This window comes from Acinonyx jubatus, chromosome C2 (genome assembly GCF_027475565.1).
Source record: "Acinonyx jubatus isolate Ajub_Pintada_27869175 chromosome C2, VMU_Ajub_asm_v1.0, whole genome shotgun sequence".
NCBI classification, from domain to species: domain Eukaryota; kingdom Metazoa; phylum Chordata; class Mammalia; order Carnivora; family Felidae; genus Acinonyx; species Acinonyx jubatus.
The window spans coordinates 120246643-120268760 of NC_069384.1; the positions used below are offsets into that span (position 1 = coordinate 120246643).

Sequence of the window (22118 nt, forward strand, 5' to 3'; positions counted from 1 at the left end):
TTGCAATAAATATCCTTATCCTTTCATAATTTTAGTTCTATGAAATAAATTGTCCAAAGTGAAATTATTGTTTCGGTTTTTTGTGTATTTAAAGTAGTAATAGATATTTTCAGATAATTTTCAAAAAAGCTGAAGCAAGTCATACTTCAACCGTTAATATCTGAGACTAAACATTCTCCCACATCTTTGCCATCACTGAATAGTAATCACTTTTTTTTTTTTTTTTACATTTTACCATTCTGATGGGTAAAAATTGGTATTTCACTTTTGCCTTTTATTTTTTGGAAGAGCAGTAGAGTATATTATATGTCATGTCATTTATTTTTTTGTTTAAGTCTTATTTAAATTCGAGTTAGTTAACATACAGTGTAGTATTAGATTCAGGTGTACAATTTAGTGATTCAACACTTACATACATCACCCGGTGCTCATCACATCACTTTTACTTTAATTTGCATTTCCCTGACTCTAAGAATAGGGGCTAAGAGCATAAATGAGTGAATTTTATGGTGTGTGAATTATATCCCAATAAAACCATCATTGAAAAGCTAATTATAAGTTGTAACGTATTTTATTTTACTATGTTTTTTAAGTTTATTTATTTTGAGAGAGAGAGAGAGAGAGACCAAGTGGGAGAGAGACAGACAGAGACGGAAAGAGAGAGAGAGAGAGTCCCAAGCAGACTCTACATCACCAGTGGAGCATCCAACATAGGGCTCCAACTCACAAACCATGAGATCATGACCTGAGCCAAAATCAAGAATTGGACACTTAACCGTCTGAGCCACCCAGGTGTCCCAATATTAATATATTTTAAATAATCAGCAAAATAATTTTTAAAATGCACAGTAATCCATGCACTGAACATCTTCATAACCTTTGTTTCTACCCATCTTACAAAGACTAAGGCAACCTCCCTGAATGTCTCTACAAAAGAATTTCTAGGGGTTACTGCTGAAGTTAATCCTAGACCATGGCTCCTCCAGGTGAAAACAAAACTCATTTCTAGAAAGAAAAAACCAAGTTCTCCACTGGGGAGGGAGGAAAGACCTCAGAAATAAATCAACCAATCACACTAAGTAGAAAAAGGACGTGAGAAAGATGGATAAATTATAAACCAAACTATGGCCTTGGCCAAAACATGTTAACATCTCTGAGCCCAGCTGCTGCTGCTGTTAATGGGAATAAAAACCCTGCATGCAGATTTCACACCAGGTTGCCACATGGCTGTTGTGAAGGTCAGAGGATTGTCTGCCAATAACGGTAACCTCTTGCCCCAGTTTGCTAAGCTTCCCAGGATGTGGGACTTCCAGTTTTAAAACTAAAGTAGTCCCTAAAAACCTAGATGAGTTGGGTATTTTACTACCAATTGAGGTTTAAAAAAAATTTTTTTTTTTAATGTTTATTTGTTTTTGAGAGAGAGAGGCACAGAGCACAAGCAGGGGAGGGGCAGAGAGAGAGGGAGACAACACAATCCAAAGCAGGCTCCAGGCTCTGACCTGTCAGCACACAGCCAACGTGGGGCTTGAACCTGTGATCCGTGAGATCATACTCTGAGCCAAAGTCAGACGCTTAACTGACTAAGCCACCCAGGCACCTCTCTACCAATTGAGTTTTTAAGGTCCAAAGTAGAATTTGGAGCACAGAAAGAAATATATATGTTAACATGTGTCTGAATCAATATTCAATTAAGTTTAAGTTAAAAAAATGTAAGCTTAGGGGCACCTGGATAGTTCAGTCACTTAAGTGTCCAATTCTTGATTTTAGTTCAGGTAATGATCTCATGGTTGTGGTATTAAGCCCTGTGTCCAGCTCTGTGCTAGGTGTGGGGCCTGCTTAAGAGTCTCTCTCCCTTTGCCCTTCCCCTGCTTGCGCCCCCTCACACACATCCTCTCTCTCACTCTTTCAAGAAAAAAAACCCTATAAACTTAAAATCACCTGTAAACATAGTTGTTTTATTCATAAACATAGATGTTCAAAAGTATAAAAATAAGAATAATTATTTTCTCTTATCTTTGAACTCATGTTCCATTCACTTATCAATTTAAAAGATTATATTCCCCTAACAAGTAACTATTTATATAAATTGACCTAACTAAATATTCATAAACATTTAAAACAACATTTACAAATTTCATGTCAAATCCTCTCAGGAATTTCAGTTACCAAAAGAGAAAAAACAGTTACAAATTTAATGAACAAAACCTTGCTAAATCCAATCAACAAAACTAAAAGGCAAAGTGTTAGTAACAAAATATTTAAGAACAACTCAACACCCCAGAAACACTCAAATTAATTTAAAAAATTTTTTTAAAGATTTTATTTTTAAGTAACCTCTACACCCAATGTGGGGCTCAAATTCAAAACCCCAAGACCAAGAGCTGCATGCTCTACCAACTGAGCCAGACAGGCATCCCAACAAATAATGCAGTCTAAAAACGGGCAGAAGACACGAACAGACATTTTTCCAAAGAAGACATCCAGATGGTCTACAGATACATAAAAAGATATTCATCATCACTTACCATCAGGGAAATGCAAATCAAAACTGCAATGAGATATCACCTCTTACCTGTCAGAATGGCTAAAAGCAACAACACAAGAAACAACAGGTGTTGGCAAGGATGTGGAGAAAAAGGAATCCTTGTGCACTGTTGTGGGGAATGCAAACTGGCAGAGCCACTCTGGACAACAGTATGGAGGTTCCTTAAAAAGTCAAAGATAGAACTACCCTATCTATCATCCAGCAATTGCCCTTCTGGGTATTTACCGAAAGAATACAAAAACACTAGTTCAAAGGGATACACGCACCCCTGTGTTTATAGCAGCATTATTTACAATAGCCAAGGTATGGAAGCAGCCCAAGTGTCCATCGACTGAGGAATGGATAAAGAAGATGTGGAATATATATACAATGGAATATTATTCATCCACAAAAAAGAATGAAATCTTGCCATTTGCAATGACATGGATGCAGCTAGAGAGTATAATGCCAAGCGAACTAAGTCAGGGAAAGACAAATACCATATGATTCCACTCATATGTGGAATTTAAGAGACAAAACAAATGAACAAAGGGGAAAAAAGAGAAAGGGACAAATCAAGAAACTTAACTCTTAATCAAGACTCTTAACTATAAAGGACAAACTGATGGTTACCAGAGGGGAGGTGGGTGTGGGGATGGGTGAAAAAGGTGATGAGGACTAAGGGGTGCACTTGTCATGGGTGATAAGAACCAAGTGATGTATGAAGTGTTGAATCACTACATTGTATACCTGAAACTAATATAACATTGTATGTTAACTAACTAGAATTAAAATAAAAACTTAAAAATTAGAAAAAAACCATGCATACACACAAAGATACTATGTCCCTGTTATTTAAGCCATTTATAGTTTAGTGTTTTCTTACTTGCAGCCAAAAAGCTTGCTTATTGAGTATGCATAAGACCCCATAACAGGTACGCACAATTATGGACTCCTAATGGCACTCCCTGGCCTCACAGCCCCCTTCTACCATTCTGCATCAAGAACATTCTTTCTAAAGAGCCACTTTGATTAGAGAATTCTACTGCTCTAGCCATTAGCGGTAATATTATGCCAAACACAAGAAGCTAGTCACAAAAGACCACATATGATATGATTCTATTTAAATGAAATGTCTAGAGCTGGGAAATCTATAAGGATAAAAAATAGATTAGTGGTTTCTTAGGCTTGGGATGAGGATGGAGGGTTAGGGGGTAACAGATAAAGGGTACATGTTCCTTTTTTTAAAAAAAATTTTAATGTTTATTTATTCTTGAAAGAGAGAGAGAGAGAGAGAGCACGCACATACGTCAGTGGGGGAAGGGCAGACAGAGAGGGAGACACAACCCAAAGCAGACTCCAGGCCCTGAGCTGTCAGCACAGAGACTGTTGTGGGGCTCAAACTCACGAACCGCAAGATCATGACCTGAGCTGAAGTCGGATGCTTAACCGATTGAGCCACCCAAGCATCCCAAGGGTACACATCTCTTTTTGAGGTGATGAATATGTTCTAAAATTGACTGGTGATGGTAGCACATATTTGTGAATGTACCCAAAACCACTGAATTGTACACTTTAAATAGGTGAGTTGTATGTTTGTGATCTCAGTAAAGCTGTTAAAAAAATAAAGCCTTCAGTGGTGATCCATTATCTAGAAAATAAACCACAAATTTGTTACCTTGGCATTCAAGGTTTTCTATCCTCCAGCCTCAAACTATCATCTAATTTAATCCCTGGCTACTTCTCTATATAGCAGACAATTGGATAGCTCATGAGTGCAGAAACACAACCTGTGGTTCTCTGCTTCTCTACCCTTGCTCCTATGTTACCTTGGCCTAGAATGACCTCTGCGACCATCTTGGTCTCTCAAAATCTAACTGGCCTAATTCAAGGCCCAATTCGAATGTTCTCCTTAATATTTCCAGGCAGAAACATTGCTTGCACCTCTGAATTCATAGAATTCAATGTATCTTCTGTGGTGTTTGCCTTGTCCTCTTTTACAGGCTTGTGTTTACACAATCTCATTGACTATACTAGCCCCAGTTTCCAAATCAAAAGTTGGATGGTAATCATGTGTCTATACGAAAGAATATTGCAAATATGAACCACTTTAGAAACTTTGGATTATATGGTTGTCATAACAGCTTTCCCACTAGAGCAAATGGTCTTTGTTGGATACAGACTGGTGTTATGTGTCCTTTACGCTTTCGTAGAGTTTTTGCCACTGTCTCTTAGACAGATGAAAGAACTTAGCCTCCCCTTTTCTCACTGATGCATGGAAATGCAGTTAGGTGGTTTTAATGAATGGTCTTATCCCTGCATTGTATGCCAAATAAATAAAAGCTACACTGATGATACAAACATTTTTAAAGGCAATGAAAGTATCATAAGAAAATAAAAAAGAAGATTTTTATAATCTGGTGATAGAGGAGACGGTCCTAAATAAATCACAAAATCCAAGATTCCATCAAGAAAATCAATAATGAATTTCTCTACCTAAAAACCCAAGCCTTCTGTATGGCAAAAGATACCATAAACGATGTTAAAGGACAGATAACAAAGATTTTAAGAATGCATATATTTTTAAGCTTATTTATTTATTTTAAGAGAGGAGAGAATGCATGTGCATGTGTATGCAAGTAGGCAAGAGGCAGAGAGAGAGAGTGGGAGAGAGAGAATCCCAAGCAGTTTCCACACTGTTAGCCCAGTCTGTGAGATCATGACCTGAGTTGAAATCAAGAGTCAGACATTTAACTGGCTGAGCCATCCAGGCACCCCAAGAAAATATTTTTAAGAGATATAATAGTTAAAGGATGAGTATCGGCACTAACTGAACAAACAATACATTAGAAAAAGGCCAAAGAATATGAACAAGTAATATGTAGAGAAAAGGTAGAAATGACAGCATATAAAAGATGTTCAACATCACTAGCATCAGGGGAATGGAGAACAATACAGTGAGGATCATTTGCCTCTCAGATGGGCCAACATGGAAAAGACTGAGGCTATCCATAATTGTCAAGTGTATGGGGAAAAGATCAAACATAAATAGTAGTGTTGCACATACACACAATTTTGAAAGAGCAATTCAGTAGGATCTAATTATTTTCTGCCACGAACAGTTATTACATTCATAATTCCCAAGTGAATTTGTAAAAAGCCATTCTTTTTTGAAAAAAATTTCTTAATGTTTATTTATTTTTGAGAGAGAGCCAGAGCACAAGCGGGGTAGGGGCAGAGAAAGGGAGGCACAGAATCTGAAGCAGTCTCCAGGCTCTGAGTGCACCACAGGGCTTGAACTCATGAACCCATGAACCATGAGATCATGACTTGAGCTGAAGTCAGATGCTTATCCAACTGAGCTACCCAGGCGCCCCTGTAAAAAGCCATTCTTGTGTAATGAGGGGGAGTCTCAAAATCTTTCTTTTCCAGTTCCCCCCATTCTAAGAGGCTTACAGGAGAACACTTTTAAAGATAATTTTTGGGTTGCCTTCAATACTAAATAAGGAAGTCTGGCAGTGCTAATCATCTTGAAACTCCAACTCTTTTTTTTTTTAATTTTTTTTTAACCTTTATTTATTTTTGAGACAGAGAGAGACAGAGCATGAATGGGGGAGGGGCAGAGAGAGAGAGAGAGACACAGAATCGGAAGCAGGCTCCAGGCTCCGAGCCATCAGCCCAGAGCCCGACGCGGGGCTCGAACCCACGGACCGCGAGATCGTGACCTGAGCCGAAGTCGGACGCCTAACCGACTGAACCACCCAGGCGCCCCAAAACTCCAACTCTTTAAGTGAGAATTTATTTTTAAAATTCTCCACATTTGCCTGGACTGATATTAGATATTAGCCCTGTTACCTGGTTACTTCTTAACATGGCGCAAGACCACTGCCTATATGGGTGGAGGCGGGGGGGGGGGGGGGGGGCACGGGGAGGGAAGGAGGGGTTACTTTGTCCTGATCTCCCTTCCCTGGCTTCTCCTGATCAGCGTTCAGTTCAGGTGTGTACATGCTTTTTGTTTTCCTGCTGTTCGCTTGAGCTTTACCATAAGGTTGGATCTTGGTATAAAGTTTTATCCATCGTTACAGTCATCTAAATACCCAGACATTTCCTAGGCTTGGCATATTCCCTTATCCCACTGTCCCTCCTAAGTGGGGCCATAAGAGCCCTATGGTACCTCTGTATGAGTTAGGAAAATGTGTCCCCTCGGGTGCAGCCCCCACGCCGGGCCGCACCGCTCTGTGAGTGGAGCGCAGGTGGTCTTCAGTCCTGCTAGCCCCATCGGCCCCTGCACTGGCCGCCCTGCTCCTCACACCGGTCCTAGTCTAACTGCCGCACAGGAAGTCTTTGCAAATTGCTGTTTCCTCATTTCAAATGGTCACAGGACACAGTGGCACCTGCTGCAGTTAATGCTGCAGGCACGTGGCTCAGGTTTCTTTCCCTGGCTTGTCCTCCTAAGCTGCCCTTTGAGATTTCATCAAGTGTCCAAATCTCCTTTGTTAATGCTTTTAGCCAGCCCACCCCCACCTCCACCACACAAATCCTACAGGCTCAAGTGTTCACCCAGGAAACAGAGTGACGGAGAAGTTAACTGGTGTCTTATCCTTTTTACTGCTGTGGCCTTATCAGCAAAAAAGAACGATAAGGTAATTTTCTTCTTGGCCTTGAGTTTTAAGTTCTGGACTTCCTGTCCTCAGGGGAAAAGAAACAGCCCTTTGTGCTTCACAGTCTAAAATAGAGAAGTTTCTAGGCTCCAGGATAAAGACTTTTCACTCAGATCTTTGTTTACAAGCCAGACTTAGGAATTACTCAGGATTAAAGGAGGAAAGTGTGGCCCAGCTCCACTGGTGGTTCCCCAAGAGGGGGAAGTGTGTGCGTGCGTGTGTGTGTGTGTGTGTGTGTGTGCACGTGCATGCATATGTGTGTGCATGTTCACGTGTAGAGGTAGTCAGTGCAGGTTTCCAGGGTGGCAGGGGTCTCTGACCCAACACTCCTGCAGGAACTCAGGTGGGAGCCTACTTGAAAGCCTACGGACGTTGGACACTAAACACTCCTGCTTTGAGAGCCTGGGTGTGGGCCTCCATGGATAACCTGTAGTCACTGGAGAGAGACCCAGCACCAAGAAGTTTCTCCATGGTCCTCTCAGCATCATCCCTGACTAGCACATGGGGTAGGAGAAGGAACAGTGGAAACCAAAGCCCCCACCATGCTCTACCTACCAGGACATCTCCACCTCCCTGGGCCTAGGAAAGCCTTGGGGACAGAAACAGGGAGACTCAGTGATTATGATATTGGGCTCTTCCCCAGCTGGAGAGAGTGAAGACCTTGAAGCCAAGTTTAATCTGATTTTAGAGAAATACAGAAATGTGGCATTCCTTGCAGCTGAATATTATGCAGCTATTTCTTCTATGTATAATCTATGGAAATCCCCCCCGGGAAGACAACGGCTCCTGCTTCTTCAACTCCTTCCTTTCACCATAATTTTCACCTCTTAGAAATTCTCTCTTGTCTAAACACTATGTACAGCTTAGCTCATAATATGCATATATTAATTTAGTGGAAACAGGAGTTCTAACGATCTTCCCAAGTGCTCTACTCCCCATTAAAAAAAAAAAAAAAAGACAGAAACAGGATCTTTAAGAAGAATCATGAAAATGAGGCCTGGAATTGGGACCTACCAGCCTAGATCTGGATCTTGAATACTCTAGAAATTCTCTTGTGTCCCCAGAAGAATCAATTGGGGAACCACCGGGTGAACAGCAAGTAGACAAATGGATTTACTTCCTTTGACTCAGAGTTACAAAATAACACCTAGTGTGCAAAAAGGCAATGTGTTTGGCACTCTGCAAATACAGGGAAGTAAAAGACATAGGCCCTTCCAGGAGGAAGGCACCAGCTCACTGGGGAGATAAGACTACAGGCCATGAAGTAAAGGATGAGCTGGGTAGAGAGGGCGTGGGGAGCTCAGAGAGACAGGAGGACTGGATGAATCAAGAAAGTCTCCCTGGAGAAGGGACACTAGGAGGAAACCTTGCCATCCAATTTCCTGATTTTAGCTGGCTGGAGAAGAAAGGTGGAAGGGAAGGAAAAGAAAGTTCCAGAGCCTTGACAAAGGGACAGAGGTAGGAACAGTCAGTGCCTGATTGTGAGGTCAATGATGCATGCTGGGGGTATTGGGGTATACATGGAGTTACATCCGGCAAGTGGGGCCAGTTTGTGGATGGTTTTCAGTGCTGGGAAGAGGAGTTCAGGCATGAGGCAGTTGGTTTTCCAGTACAGAAATTACATTATGAGAGCAGGGCTTAAGGAGGATTAGTAGACAGCTCCCATGGGAGATACCAAGAATTAGAGATTCTTTGGGTTAGTAATGATTTCTTTGTAATAATGCTTACGGTATTAAAACAAAAAGTTGACTTTGAGATGCAGGTATTGGGTGTTGTGCATAACGCTTCTGAAGGGTTTACACCTTGATACTACTTAATCCACACTATTAGTGAGAGAGTGAAGGGATTATTGACTTATGAAATCAACAATCGGGAGGGTCTGGGTTGAAGAAGTTTGGGAACTAGCATGAGACTAGAGGCCCAAGTGCTGACTTCATAAGGTGGTTATGAGAAACTGCAGAAGTTGGCTGAGGACGACGTTCTGCAAGAGCACACTTGCAGGAGGAATGACGGGAGGGTCCCTGGAGACAGATGCTGGAGTCCAGGAGAGCTGGCAAGAAACTGTCCCAGATGATGGTGAGTAACATGACACCTGGGAGCAACCTCACTGCACTCACCGTCTGACCTTGCCATGTTCACGCACTCATTCACTTATTCACTCAAACTCTCTCATTTATTCAAGTATTTGTATCTGCTAAGGCGCTATGGAAGGTGCAGACTTCAACAGTGCATGAGATGATCTCTATACTTCAGTGGGAGAGAAAAACATGCACACGAATAATGGCAGTTCAAAGCTGTTCTCTCCTCCCCCCCCCTCCTCCTGAACACCCCTTCTCTCTGGGAAACTAAAATATCTGTTGTATTGGTAGCTGATTGGCTCTCAATTTTCCTTGATGAGTTCCAATGTCAACTTTTGTTTTCTGTTTAATAACAACAGTGAAGACATTTAACAAGAAGTTTCTATAATTCCTTAACTTTCCCTTCTTCCTAAGGGGTGTGAATTGGAGGAAATTTCTTTGGTTTATCTGAGCTGAGGTAAGGGATTCAAATGGAACAGGCTGGAGAAGGGGGATCACCCTTAGGGGAAAGGGGTTAGGCTTTCTGAAAGAGGGAAGATTTGGGTTGGGTTGAGGTGTGAGAGATTGCTTTAGAGGGAATGAGAGGGGGAAGGAGGCAGGAAGAACAGAGACAGAGAGATTGGTGGGGGTAGGAAGACAGAGAGGGTCTGAGCAGCACTTATGTGCAGAGGGATTTGGGAGAAAAAGACTATTTCCTATTTGGAGGAAGTTTTGTATGTTATGCAATGAAACTCCTTGACCATGGCCTGAACTAGGATACTTCTGAAGGCTTTTGGGTGAGGGTGCAGGTGTTAGTAGTGCAAACTGGTGCTAAGACTGAAGGCAGCTTAGTTTTATTTGGGGGTGTTCCTGCTACCTTCAATTTTGCAGTCAGGCTTCCTCAGGCTTCTTTGTGCATATTTGATATCTGAGCTCAATGGCCTGTGAGCCTGTAATGATTATAGATAGGACTTTTATGGCTGCGGCACGGCCTTAAGTTCTTCTCTACTCCCTCCACCCACATACACTGTTGATTCCACGGTTTTCTTGGCTGCTCCTTTGGCCCAGTCTAGCTAGCCCTCCCTTGATGGAATGCTTCTTCCATTCTTGCCTCCTTCCACATCTCCCTTTAAACTTGAAGCTCTTCCACTGGCTGTCTCCTCATCTGTAATCTTTACTTTAAACATACTCTGAATTCTAGGATTCTACAAAATTTAGATTCTCAGAATTCAAATTATCACCTGGTTCATTCACAGTCTGTACTCACCCCAAGGACAGAAATACATATATGTGTATCCCTGAAAGGAGGCAAGGTGCTGGGATTATACTTCCTCAAGATAACCACACAGCTCCGTCCCTCATTTCATTTAGGTCTTGCATAGAAGAGCAACACTCCTGCCCGCTCCCTAGCTCCTTTCCCTGCTTTATTTTTATTTATCACCTGATATATATTTATTTATTAAATCGCTGAATATCTGTCTTCTCTGCTCTCCTAGAATGTAAGCTCTATGAGGGCAAGAACCTTGCCTGCATCTCCAGGCCTGAAACTGTGCCTTGCATAAATATGCATTTGGTAAATGCTTCTGTTGAAGTTTTTAGATTTTACAAATGTATTTCTTAATTTCCAGAGGCTATTCATACTTCTCCGATTATTCCTCTTTCACTGCATCCTGTTCTCTTATGATGCAGTATCTTCCCAAATACCTCTGAGAATACTAACTGAAGGTTTCTTTCTTCTCTTCTGTTTCCTATCTTTACTCTTTCCTCTGGTCATTCTTGTGTTTATTTGTATCCATCTTTCATGTTGTGACCTTTCCGCAAATATCTGGTCATCCTTGGTTCTCTTTACTTCACAATGAGGTAGTAAGATGTTACTTGGTACTTTTTGTTTTTTGAATCTGCACGGGGCTTACTGAGGCTTCACCTTGTGGTGATCTAGCTTTGCCAGTTAGTTGCTGTGACATCTAAGGCAAGTTATCTCACCAGTTTCTTCCTAGAGTTGCTGTGAACATTAAATAAATTGATACATAGTGTAGGCATGACAGTGCTATGTAACCATTTGCTACCTGTATTACTTTTACTGTGATTACTTGGCAGAAACCCAGCTATTTGCTAGGGAACGCCTAAATACCAACATGTCAGGGGGCTTATCCACGTGGCCATTAAATTCTGTAGAGAAAAGAATAGGGTTGTTGTTTCCTACGGGCAGTGGGGTGAGATGGGGGGAGAGCCTACCTGCTGCCATGTGGGGAGAGAGGCCAGCTGCTCCTTTGTGCCACTTTATCCATCACTCCCCTTTCAGTCCATCACTCACTCAGCTGATGTTTATGAGTTGTCTAGTGCCCCAAATTCTGCTTTGCAAAAGATTTCCTTCTCGATTCTACACTCCTCTAACCTTCCACTCATGCAGTATGAGTTTAACTTCCTCTGTTCTCTTTCTTCAGCCACCACTCTTCCATCCACTGTTTACCCTCCAGAAAAATCTTTGAAATCTGTTATCTACTGAGAGTTCCTCTGCCATTACTGGGTATCTATCGTTTTTGAAATACCCAATTTTCATTTTAGTGGGGTCTTGGTGGCAATAAAACCAAGCACGCTTAATCTGCCATCTTTAAATCAGACACTGCTAAACTCTCTTGACAGCTACAGTACCAGGCTCCATGTTTGAAATCCTGGCTCTTCTGTGTTTTGTTTTTAATTAATTAATTTATTTATTTTGAGAGAAAGGGAGTGCAAGCAGGGGAGGGGCAGAGAGAGGGGGAATCTCAAGTAAGCTCCATACTGTCAGCACAAAGCCCAGCATGGGGCTTGAATTCATGAAACTGTAAGATAATGACATGAGCTGAAATCAAGAGTCAGACACTTAACCCAATGAGCCACCCAGGCGCCCCTGAACTTCTGGCTCTTTTAATATACTTTTCTTGTACTTATGGGGTCCTTTAAGCCTGGGCAAGATGAGGAAGGAAGGGAAGAAAGGAAGTGGTAGCCAAAGTGACTTGATTTAGTTGAGGTCCCTTAGAAAACTGTCTACTAATGCATTCCTCTCCTGGAATGATCCAGTTGATCTGAATTTGCAGTCGGCAGGAGAGAGAGGTTTAGGCAAAGTTTCAGGAAAGATATTACAAGTAATAATAAAAATAAATCACTTAAAGAGTGAGATATAAATTACTTCTAAGTTCCACAGTTATTATGAGCATTTCTTGTACTGTAACTACCACCAGATCATTCCTTCATGATGCTGTTGCTGGAAGTCAGTATGTATATTAGCTCAAGAAGATTTTGGGCCATTTCTGCAAAATGTACCAGTAATGCTACTATGAATAACATAATAATGGCATATGATTCACTATTTTCATGGCATTTATCATATGAAGATAATGGGTAAAATTAGGTCACTGCTTTAAAGCTCAAGTTGGTGGAATTCACAATTATTTGTGAAATCTAAGCATTTAGAAAAGCAGTAATAACTTCAACAGACCATGAACTATCCTTCAAACAAATAATTGCAGAAATAATAGATTGGTAACCACAACCCTAATTTAAAAAATTGCTAATAGCTAATCCATGTGAAAGGAAAATGTATTTTAACCATGACATATGTTATTAGTTAGGGTCTAGCCAGAACAACAGAAACCACTATACGGATTTCTAACAGAGGAAGCTTAATGCAGAGAATTGCTTATACAACTTGACGGATGACCTGAGAAGTTCAGGTTAGTGGCAGCGGAAAGTCAGTCACAACCCTGAGGCTAGAGGGACAATCAGAGGGATGGTATTGCTGGAGCCCAGGGGCTACGATCACCAATAGTAGCTGGAGCCACAGCAGGCCCTTCAGTAGGGGCTGGAGCCTTGCAACTGCTGTCAGAGAACCACCCAAGGGCAGGAGGTTTAGGGACAAACAACCTGGCCGTTCCCTTCAGTCCTCTCCAGTGCTTCTCATTGGCTGAGCCCAGCTGGAACCCAAGTGACAGGGCGGCCTGTCAGGGAAACCTGTCTGCAGTGGTCGGCTCCCTGAGACACAGGGCAGAGCAGGTGAGCGTGAGCCATGAGTCTGAAAGCAAATGGGCGCATGACCTATACAACAACATGTACAGAGTATTATAGACCATACGGACACTCCTTAGGTTCAGTACACGATGAGCACCGGTGTCTCATGTATGTAAGTATAACTCTGCAGTTACGTCTGTACTCAGGTTAAATTGGAACCATAATCTTAGCCAGAGTTGAGCCAGGAATATCTTAATGGATTAAAGTCAGTTTCAAAAGAGCCATAAACGATTGCAAATATTGCTGTCAATTAAATGATGTTTTGGGGGCACCTGACTGGCTCAGTCGGTAGAGCATGTGACTCTTGATTTTGGGGTTATGAGTTCGAGCCCCACCTTGGGTAGAGAGATTACTTTAAAAAACAAAACAGAAGGCTAATAGACACTTTTTGTTTTTTAAATCAGGAAACACATCAATCACCAACCTTTGGACATGCAAACCGTTTCCCTCCTCTCATTTTATGTCTAATACTAACCAGGAGTGTGTGGTCTGAGATGCAGGGCTACAACTCGCGTGATGGCATGAACGATGTGCAATCCACCCACGCAGAACTCACAAGTTGTGTGGTTTTTTTTAAACCAGGGACACCTAAGTTTAAGATTCTTGGGTAAATTTCATGAGACTATCAAAGAATAAAGTTCTGAAACATAGGCTTTACAAATAATGAAAAACAGTTCTTTGATTCTTCCTTCATAAAAGCTAGTAGTGAAAGTGCTGCACTGGCTGTTTTCCCACACTAATTTCCTCCTGGCAGATGGCAGAATAAAACATTCACAGTAGACAGTGCCTTCTTTCAGAGACTCCAATCCACAGGGTATGTGGAAGAGAAGAAGAAGGCTTGAGTCTTGGTCTCTTTCCGATGTGAGCATTAAGCTATAAAGACAACTCAGAGGGTTTGAGAGATGCCTTTGGCCTGTACCTTCTAGAAAGTCTGATGCCCGGCTCTGTGGATAGGGCTGGGCTGAGTGTGGCTGGACCCTGAATCATTTCCCATTTTCCCTGAGTCCCAGCGTCTCTCCCTAACCTTCCTTTGCTCCCTTGGCCAGATTGTAAGCCAAGAGGAAACAAAAACATTAAGGAGCTCTAGACTCGGCTGTCTTTTCCATTCTTACCTTTTGTTGCAATGGAAGAATAGCTTGGATGAACAAAAGGGCACTGCACAATTAATTCTAAATAATTATAATAAAAATGGGTAGAAGGGACAAGAGGAGAAAGAGTAGAATAAATTAAAGGGGGAGGAGCCAATGAAGGCACTTCCCCAGTTAATGGAAGCATTTATTCAATGCTGTTCCCCTCGCCCCTGCCCTAGCCTCAAGCTTATTCACAAAGAGTATCTTCTGGTAACTGGTTATCAGTGCTGGCTAATCACTGGGGGCATTAAAATAGTTGGGACCCCCCAGGCCAGCTAAACCAGATTCTCTAGGGTGAGACCCAGGTGACAGCATTTTTAAGATCCCTGTGATTCCAGTGTGCAGCCAGGATGGAGAACCTTGGGGATGTTCCCCACCTTGGGCATAACATGGCCAGAGATGAACAGTAGGAATTCTGGAGATGAGTGGTAAAAATCACAGTTGGGGGGCAGCTGGGTGGCTCAGTCGGTTGAGTGTCCCACTCTTGATTTCAGATTAGGCCAAGATCTCATGGTTCTTGAGTTTGAGCCCCGCATAGGGCTCTGCATTGACAAGCAAGGAACCTGCTTGAGATTCTGTCTCTCCCTCTCTCTTCTGCCCCTGGTCCACTCACGCTCTCTCTCTCTCAAAATAAATATATAAAAGAAAATAAGAAAAGAAAAGAAAAATGAAATCACAGTCTCTATTTAGAGGAGTGGCTCCCAGTTGGGGGCTGTTCTAGGAAATTTCTTCCCACAAAGCAGCTCAGTAATCCAGAAACTGCCATCCCCAGCCCCTGCTGAGGACTGACATTGCCTTCTACTCACATGTTCTGAGCAGAAGTTCCCAGCGGGGGCGATCTTGTCTCCTGGGTGGCCTTTGGGAACTCCATGGGGGTGTTTTCAGATGCCACAGTGATGAATAGTTTAGGGCTTGGACAGAAACTAAGCTGTTAGGATGGGTGAGGGAGGGGTGGGGAAGAAAACTAACACTGGAAACCTCTGGTGTGGTAGGCACTCTGATGGGCCCTTCTGAGAGGTGTGAGCCCCCACCTTCCCACCTCTCCACCCCCAACACACACATGTGCACACCGCCATCCATGCACAACAGCCTTATACAGCTTTCCTGAGTTTAGGGAGAAGAAATGTGCCAGTTAAGAGGTGGAACCCAGGGACAAGATGGGAGAATACTCTCCTTGCATAATAGGGCCAAAATAATTAGCTCACACAGCACAGGGTCAAAGTTCAGTCAACAGAAGCATTATGAATCTCAAATGCAGACAGATGGGGTCGGGAAAAGAAAAACCTATTCTCACAGCATAAGGTCTGCTTGGCTTTAGATACTGTGGGATGGAAAGAGCAGCATCCTGAGCAGAACTCCACCGTTCTTTAAAGTTCATATCCCTGTGTGCCCCATGGGGCAGAGTTCACTTTCCCCAGCACTATGAGCTGTGCACCTGTCCAGGCCCATGTGTTCATCTGCAAGGGCAACCCTTGCAGATTCTACACCTGTGTCCCCAAGGACTGACCTTTACCAACCCTGACCATCCCTCCCAAACCCTTTTTTGTTGTTGTGGTTGTTAATGTTCTGTCATCCCAGAAGCATTGCACCTCCTTTTCCCATAGAAACCACCAGAGCTTCTTCCTGGGCCAGACATCTATCCAGAATGGGTGCCTCATCTTTTTAACCCACCCAAACACAGTCTTACCCAGCTTCCTTCTTTTGCAAAAGTCCTTGGTGGCACATGTAGGGGAAGTTGCTAACTCTTCACAATATAAAGTCAAGTCTAGATCCCTTGATGACAAAAAGTGTCTAGAAATACACCACTGTGAGTATGTATGCCCATTCCCCAGCCTCACCTCCTATAATCTGGATAGTATGCCCATTTCTCAACCACAGCTATTTTTTGGGGGGTCACCAGGGCTCTCCTAACTGCCTACTCTAGTGGCCTCTTCTCAGGTTTTGTTTGTTTAATAATTTTTTAGATTTCTGAAGTTTTCCAGTGGACAGAAAAGTAGAATAGCATAATGAACACACATACCCATTTCTTAGATTTAACCCTAACATTTTCCCATAATTGTTTCCTTTTATTTTGCTGAATTATATAATAAATTATAGACCTTCTGACATTTCACCCTGAAATAATTCAGTATGCACTTCTAAAATATAAGAACTTTTCCCCACACACCTCTAGGATCATATCACCCCTAATAAAATATAGTTCTAGAATATACGTTTTCCACATTTCAATTTCCTCACCTGTTCTAGATATGTCTTAAAGGCTAGCGTGTTCAGACAAAGCAGCGATCGTGAATGTCTGTTGCATGTGGTGGTTGTGTCTTGCTTTTTACCAGTGACCTCCCTACAGCATTTGCCTCCATTAAGCTGTTCCTTCTTGGAGGTCCACACTTGGTTTTCCTAATGTCAACTCTCTCGTCATTGTCTACTCCTGACCATCTGTTTTCACCCTTCCTTTGTCGCTGTATTTTCAGTATTGGTGCTTCACAGAACTCTGTCCTTGACTGTCCATTCTCACCTTAAACTTATTTCCCAGGCAATTTTCCTGAACAATATTCCATTGTATGGGTATACCACGTTTTGTTTATTTACTTATCAGTTTATGGATTTGGGGTTGTTTCTATTTTTGGCTATTATGAATAATGCTGCTGTGAATACCATTTGTATATAATCATTTGTATTTGTACACAAGTTTTTGTGTGGACAAATGTTCAATTTGTCTTGGGAATACACCTGGGCATGAGATTGCTGGGTCATATGGTAGTCTTATGTTTAACACTTTGGGAAACTGCCAAATGTTTTCCAAAGTGCCTTTACTGTTTTCCAGTCCCACTAGCAATATATAAGGTTTCCAATTTCTCCACATCCTTGTCAACACTTGTTACTGTCTGTCTTTTTTTTACAGCCATCCTAGAGGGTGTAAAGTGATTATCTCATTGTGGGGTTTTTTTTAATGTTTGTTTATTTTTGAGAGAGAGAGAGAGACACAGAGTGTGGGTGGGAGAGGGGCAGAGAGAGAGGGAGACACAGAATACAAAGCAGGCTCCAGGCTCTGAGCTGTCAGCACAGAGCCCGATGTGGGGCTCGAACCCACGAACTGCGATATCATGAACTGAGCCAAAGTCAGATGCCTAACTGACTGAGCCATCCAGATGCCCCTCATTGTGGTTTTGATTTGTATTTACCTAACAGTTAGTGATGTGAATATCTTTTAATGGGCTTATTGGCCACTTGTACATTTTCTTTCTTTTTTTAATATTTATTTATTTTTGAGAGAGAGCGAGAAAGCATGAGTGGGGGAGGGAGGGTCAACAAGAAAGAGGGGGACAGAGGATCTGAAGCAGACTCCTTGCAGATAGCAGCAGTGTGCCTGAGTGGGGCCCAACCTCAGGAACTGAGAGATCATGACCTGAGCTGAAGTGGGACGCTTAACCAACTGAGCCACCCAGGCATCCCATTTTCTTTGGAAAAATGTCTACTCAGATTTTTTGCCAATTTTTAAATTGGGTTATTTGTCTTTTTATTATTGAGTTGTAGGAGTTTTTATACATTCTAGATACAAATCCCTTAGCAGAGATACAATTTGTAAACATTCTGTGGGTCGTCCTAGGATGCTTTTTAAAAAAATCTCATGGGAGTGGAGCGCGTACGTATGTTTCTTGAGGTTTAGGACATGGCTTGGGCTCCAGCACAGTGGGTATTCAATAAATATTTACTGAATCCAGTTGAATTCCTTATAGGTCTTTTTAGCAAAGTCTTTGACCCTCTATTTTACGCTCCACTCAATTTTACCTTTCTTTCTTAGAGTGTAAGAAAATACAAATAAAACTGAAAAATATACACAATTTGGGCTGGATACATGCGTTTAAAAAATCTAAAATGTAAGTGGTTTTTAAACAACAAATTTTGGGGTGCCTGGGTGGCTCAGTTGGTTGAGCGTCCGACTTCGGCTCAGGTCATGATCTCGCAGTTTGTGAGTTCGAGCCCCGCATCGGGCTCTGTGCTGACAGCTCGGAGCCTGGAGCCTGCTTCCGATTCTGTGTTTCTTTCTCTCTCTGCCTCTCCCCTGCTCATGCTCTGTCTCTCTCTGTCTCTCAATAAAAAAAAAAAAAACAGTAAACAACAGATTTTAACAAATCACTTAATCTCTCCATTTCCTCAGCTGCCAATTGGAGAGGAGTTTGGGGGTTCGTGTGTGATCATCTCTATGCTTGCTCCTACTCTACCACTGAATAAGTTTGATAATAACAAGTTAAGACCATTCCTGGTGGCATTCTGGGCTCAGAGGAAGTCACCTGGAATAATCACCATGTCTGTCTTGCTCTCTGCTACATTCCAAGTATGGAGCACTGTGACACACACAGCAGGTAATAAATTGAGTGAATAGGTCCCCAGTAAGCCCGTACCTCTTCAAATACATTGGTGAGTCCCACATCTGTATCTCTGGCCTGAACTCTTTTCCTTTTCCTGATGGTCCCTTTGCTGATTCAACACTTCCATCTGCAGGGTCGACAGGCATGATCACAATCATAATGTGTCAAAAACAGAATTCATGATTCTCCACTCTTCCCCAAACTTGTTTCCCTGGCTCCCCACCCCACACTGGGCTTTCTAATTTCAGTAAGTGGTACCACCTCCAAAGACATGCTCAGGCAGAGCCCTAGGAGTCATTCTCAACTGCTCTTCTTCTTCCTCAAAAGTTATCCAATTTGTCAAAAAGCCTTATCAGTTCTAGCTTCAAAACATACCCCAAATCCGATCCCTTCTTACCCTCTCCACAGCTTACCACTCTGACCCGAGCCGCTATCTTTTCTCCCCTGGATTCCTACAGCAGCCTCCTACCTGATGTCCCTGAATCTACTCTACCCCACTACACTGTTTTCTTCGCACAAGAGTCAGGATGATTCTCTAATACCTTAAGCCAGTTCATACCAATCTCCTGTTCAAAACTCTCCCAAGACCTACCATACTCAGAGTCAATCCAAAGTCCTACCAATGGCTTAGAAAGCTCAGGTGATCAGGGCCTGGCGTCCTCTCTGATCTTACCTCCTCTTTCTCTCTCTGCCTTGCTGGCCACCTTATGCTCCTTGAACATGCCTAGCATGCTTGACCTCAGGACCTTTGCACATATTGCTCTTTGCCTGCAACACTGCTTCACTTGACGTTTCAGCATGGCTTACTCTCTTGCTTCATTCAGATCTCTGCTTGAATATCTCCACCTCAGGGAGGCCTTACCCAACAGTCTTTCTAAAGAAGCCCTTTTGAGGGGTACCTGGGTGGCTCAGCTAGTTAAGCATCCGACTTCAGCTTGGGTCATGATCTCGCGGTTCGTGAGTTCTGTGCTGACAGCTCAGAGCCTGGAGTCTGCTTTGCATTCTGTGTCTCCCTCTCTCTCTGCGCCTCCCCGCTTGCACTCTCTCTCTCTCTCTCTCTCTCTCTCTCTGTGTGTCTCTCTCAAAAATAAACATTACAGAATATTTAAAAAAAAAAAAAAGAAGCCCCTTTGCAACATACTGTCCCCTTATTCTGTTTTATGTTCATTCATGGTATTTAACATTCCCTAAATTACAGTATGTATTTGTTTACTTCTTCTTTCCCCCACTAGAATGCAACCCCTATGAGGGCAGAGATCTCACCTTTGTTTATTACTGCATTCCTAGTGCTGGGTACCATTTCTAGCACATTAGAAACACTCAGGAGATGTTGCTGGATGAATAAATAAGCTGATGATATCATCACTTGTCATCTGAGAGCAAGCCCTGGGTTTGTGTCTTGGCTGTGCCACTTACTCACTGAACAGCCTTGGGCAAATCATCTAATCTCTCCAGGCCTCAGTCTCCTCATCTATGAAAATGAGCTAGTAATCCCTACTGTGTAGGACTGCTGTGAGGTTTCGAGATAAGGGATGACAGCGCCTGACATTAGGTGCTCACTTCACAGACTTGTAATTAGCATCCTTCTTCACGCATTACTTGGTCAAGGGACAGAGGTGATCACCAAACTGGCTGTCTTAGAACTAGAGCTTAATGATGGAAAATGGCACACTAGAGGCTAAGTTAGAAAATGAATCCATTTCAGTGCCGAAGACTCAGAAAGCTGGGTTGATACACCAGCCAGAAGAGCTGGGCTTCCAGATACTACTTCCAAATTCAAGTCAAGGCACTGCTTTGTTCTGTGGACAACAGCAGGGTTGGAGGCGATGATTCAAAATGACCTCAGCTTTTGTCTCATCTCGTCCTGTGACAAGACCGCAGGCAACGCCTCATCCAGGGTAGTAATTTCCTTTGCAGCTTTCTGCTAAGAGGCTCTTCGACATGGTAAAATACCGTGCAGCTGCTGCACAGGATGAGGCATTGCTACGTGTTCTGACATGCAAAGATCTTCCACACGTGTTGCCGAGTGAAAACCTCCAGTTGCAGGTGAAATACACAGTAGAATATACATGAACAGCAACACTCCGCTATACGTGTGTACAGGTTTCTATGCGAGTATGTAAACACATAGAGAGAGGTCTGCAAGGGTGGAAACCATATTGGTCATGCTCGTTTCCTCCTAGAGGTGGGGAGGTGACTAAAACTAGAAATGGGTGTCGGGGAGACCAGCTTTATCTAGAATCTATTTTTACAAAGAGAACGTACTACTTCTGTAATTGAAAATTAATTTTTTAAACTGCCCAAACACGATGATGCTAAAACACCACATTTAAGTAAAATGAAGTAATTTACTTTCCCCTAACTAGCAGTTCTCAAATGGAGCGGTCACCCTCAGTGGGTGTGCTTGGTGGCGTTTTTTTTTTGGTTGTCAAAAGACTCCAACGCTACTGGCATTTCGTCCCCTGGGGATGGCGGATTTAACTGCCCGAGTGTGTGAGAAAGTCCCACAGCACAAAATAGTATGCCAGCCCAAATGCCAAAAGGAGTCCTAGTGAGGAACACTACCCAGAAGCTAGGGTTGGTTGCAATTATGAATTCATCTGTGACCTGCCACTCCCCTCCCCCATTAGGAATTTTCTCTTTGCTTTGGGCTACTGAGATGCCTTGCCATGTTCCATCGATATATAAGACAGTACATTTTATCATCAATGGTCAAGAGAAGTAAATTGAAAAGCATGGGAAGCACAAGTGGCTTGGGTTTTATGCCTCCCATCTGGAGCATAGGGATATTTCTGAGAATCAGGGTTGTCCAGGCACCAGCCACCTTGTACTCTGTACTAAGTCTTTAAGACAAATGTCCCAGGGATGCCTGGGTGCTCAGTCAGTTGAGCACCTGACTCCTGATTTCAGCTCAGGTGATGATCTTGTGATATATGGATTTGAGCCTCAAGTTAGACAGCACGGAGCCTTATTGGGATTCTCTCTCTTTCCCTCTCTTTGTATCTCCCCTGCTCTCTCTATCTCAAAAATAAATAAATAAACACTAAAAAAAAATTTTTTTAAGAAAGACAAATGTCCCCTTGGCCAGCAGCTGGGCAAGGGCTGAGAACCTTTCAGGACAAGTTGGGAAGGTCCCTTTTCTCATAGTTCTCACACAGGACGGTCTGCCTTCAGACCCCCCTGCCTTTGAGAAGCAGCTTCCAGCCTACAATAATGATGGAAAAGTGATGATAGACAAAAGAGAAAGAATGCGTTATATTCCCCCTTCAATTCCACACCTAGGACACTGTTGTGGTGTATGCATTCAACAAGTATTTATGGAGCAACTA

The 22118-nt window shown here is 42.6% G+C and overlaps 1 protein-coding gene across 9 annotated transcripts in view; it reads right to left on the reverse strand.

Annotated features, from left to right (window-relative positions):
* The window catches only part of ZBTB38 (zinc finger and BTB domain containing 38), a 170665-nt gene that overhangs the window by 122161 nt on the left and 26386 nt on the right, over positions 1 to 22118 (reverse strand). The window contains exon 1 of one of the 9 annotated variants that reach the window (XM_053221378.1): positions 18823 to 18841. The exons of the other annotated variants lie outside the window; for them this stretch is intronic. The gene's annotated coding sequence lies outside the window, so the exon portion shown is untranslated. Of the gene's footprint in view, positions 1 to 18822; positions 18842 to 22118 lie in introns of those variants that run through there. 9 annotated transcript variants of the gene reach the window in all.